Raw genomic sequence first — 3395 nt, 5'->3', positions numbered from 1 at the left:
GAGTGACAGGGAAAAAAAAGGAGATCGTTTGTCAATTTCCCGGATCGTTGCTGATTGGTTTCTAAGCCGGGTCGCACGTTCATACTTCATGCGTATAAAACTCCAGAGACGGGAATGATGCGATGTTAAATACAGAAGTAATGATCCGGAGATTGTGAATTTTAAATTATTGAAAAAAGAAGGAACAGATTTGATTCACCTGTGGAACTCATTATTAATGTAAAGTTAGATGAAGCTTTAAAACGTAGGTAATTTAATTTTAACTACACTGTTAGATATCATAGGAGTTATCAATGATAAGTCCTTAAGTTAAAAATAATATTTTATTATTTTTAACTTCTATGTCAAAATGTATAAAATCAATCAGTTTTTGTGATTAATTTTAAAGTAAACAATTTTCATATTAACGTATGCACTTAATAAATAATAAACTAAATTTCTCTCTCTCTCTCTCTCTCTCTCTCTCTCTTCATTATTTTATAGTTAAATTAACACACTGAGTACACGGAAAAAAAGATTAGCTGCCACAGCTAAAAATTAGGTATAGCAGCTAAATTCAGTAGCATTATATGGACACTTAACGTCGTATCTGCGAGGTCTAATTTCCATTAGCTGTGAGGCCTAAATATTATCATTGTAACAGACAAGCATTTTGCTATTATGTCGCTGTATTGATCATTGCAGCAAATGTTTTCTGTGTAACAGACAATTTGGTAGCAAGTACAGTTTCAGCAAACCATATTTAACTGTCGTAGAGACCATTTTCTTTTACATGGACATATCCGATAACTGTGACAACTAACTTCATATTGCTAAATAAATCGATCTGTAACAGATATGCATATTTTGCTATCACGTTTTTATATTAGCTATAGCAGCAAATCCTTTGTATGTATTAGCAAATTCATAGCTATAGTAGCTAATGCAATTTCAACTAATCAAAATTAGCTGTAAACCAGAAACATTTTTTTTCCGTGTAAGAATTAACATTAATACCTATAAAAATGAGAACACAATCAATACTAGAAATGACCTATAAAAATAATTCAAATTGGGTATAATTTGACATCAAATTTCTAAAATCAGAATGTAATACGTTTAAAAAATGTTCATTCAGATATCTTTTAGACACGCATATCTTTAAGGCAGGGAGAGCACAGATTCTTACGTATCGCATAACGCATAAGGCATAAGAGAATCAACCATTCAAAATCTTTTATTTCATGGAAAAGAAAAAATTGAAGGACTTTGATTGGTTTATTTTTTTTTATGCATTATGCAAGGTTTTGTGCATAATTATCCTGTTCTTAGTATATTTCAATAATAGCGATTTATGAATGGAGCAATTATTTATCGATTTGTTTGTTGTTTTTACGTTTTTGTGAAACGACGGATCAGTATCAGAAACAGTAAGCGGATGAAGGCTTACAGCATTGCGAATTGGTAAAAGAGGCTGTTTATGCATTCTTGGCGCGAAGGCAATCGCGGGGATGGCGGGTGTTGGATGCCGTGCGAGAACCAGACAAGAGAACAATTACGCGCCGTCAGTCCCGTGACCGGCAGGATACCATGAGGTGAATCAAAACTAGGTGTGTGCCATCACCTCTGGGCCAGGTCTATCTTCGCGTTCCGAGGCCACGTTCTACGTCCCGAAGGAGAAAGATCGAATCTCGATCGGTAAGCGAGGTTGGCAGAATAGACGAGTGTCTGCAAAGAGCAATTTACGAGCGGCAAGTAAAAAAAATACAAAACATTAGAGAACATAACAATCTCTGTGGAAAATATGAAATGTGTTTCTTTTAAGAAAAACTGTAATAATGTATTTTTTATTCTTTAAAGAATAAAATCTAAACAATTTCTTCATATTTTTATTTTTATTTATTTTGTGTTATATGTAGTAAGACTAACAAGGGAAATTTCATAACTGTCCGGAACCGATTTGATTCTCCATGAAATATGTTGTTAAACACGAAAATCTAAGAAACAGGTATTTTTTTATACGTGCGCTAATTTAAGGGGTGAAACACCCCTTTGAAAAAAAAAACGGTATTTCTATTTCTATTTTTTTCTCTTGTAAGTAAGTTACATAATATTTATTGTAATTAATTAAAAAATAGTGACAATGTATTATTAAACAGCAAAACTCTTTTTGACGTGTATACACTTCCTAAAAGTTTAGCAAATTTCTGAACAACAACCATTCGGCGAATTATGAAAAATGAATAGTTGGTGATCCACGATTAATAACACGGAAAACCATTTATCATTGAATCCCAATGACAGGAGGATATGGGTGATAATTTATGGTTATAGATTATTGCTAGCATGTTTCATGATATTTTTCATAAAATAATAATAAGGGGATTCTGTTAAATCTTTATGTATTGAAATATCAAGCGTACGCGTAAAATATTTATTCATAAAATCTAATCTGATAAATGAAAATTTGATACGTCACGATCGAATTTTCTTTTATTAATATCAATCCATGTACATTTACGAAAAGTAAATTAACAAACATTGTGCACATTAAAACTTCCCCTATTGAATCTGTTCCTTCTGTGAACCCTCCTATACGAATAATTACGCTAGCTGATAATTAATCGCACATGTCAGTTAGTGAGACATTTGCCTTTGTATTGTCGCGACGAAATAGGAACGTGAAATAGGATCTGATTTTCACTGGGATAATCCGTTTCATAAATTACGAGATATTCACCGAATCTGTTGCAAACATATGTATGCAAGAATAGCGTCAAATCCTCTAGCAAAACGGCTGTTTCACGTTGCATACATCATTCGCCAGCAACGAAATTTCAAAAGTCTACCTACGCGCGAATATCAAGAAAGTCAGAGTGCCATTAAAATCTCCGTAAAGTTCATCTCGCCAGAATAAATGAATAAGTAAGAGGTCTCGTTCGTGGCGGAACGAAGGGGTCGGTTGGTATAAAGCGGCAGCATAAAGCGGTTTACACCGACACTTCGGTATTAAGCCTGGCGCCCTTCGAAAAGAATATGCAGTTTAAATCTACTCGCGAAACGGTCTGGTGATGGTTGGGAAAAAATGGGCATTGGAGCATTTACATTTTGTTAGAGAACAAACACACGGGCAAGTATAAGATGATACCTTTTTCCCTTTTATTTCTCTTACAATTCCAATTTTTAAGAAGATTATTCTTCCTCTTTGTTCTAATATAACTCCTGACTTCTTTTAATCAATCTTTCCGCAATTTTTATTTAATTAATTTTTACATTAACAAATAAATTTATAGAAATGAATTCTTTTTAATATTGCTTACAAAGGAGTCATTTTACTCGAAGATTTGACACGAAGGTCACTCGATATTCGATTATGACTACTGATTATTTTGTTCGAAGAAACGTAAAAGGAAGAA

Source organism: Mycetomoellerius zeteki, unplaced genomic scaffold (genome assembly GCF_001594055.1).
Source record: "Mycetomoellerius zeteki isolate Tzet28-1 unplaced genomic scaffold, Tzet1.0 scaffold70, whole genome shotgun sequence".
In the NCBI taxonomy this organism is placed as follows: Eukaryota; Metazoa; Arthropoda; class Insecta; order Hymenoptera; family Formicidae; genus Mycetomoellerius; species Mycetomoellerius zeteki.
The sequence above is the reverse complement of the archived record's forward strand: the minus strand, read 5'-3'. Positions refer to the sequence as shown.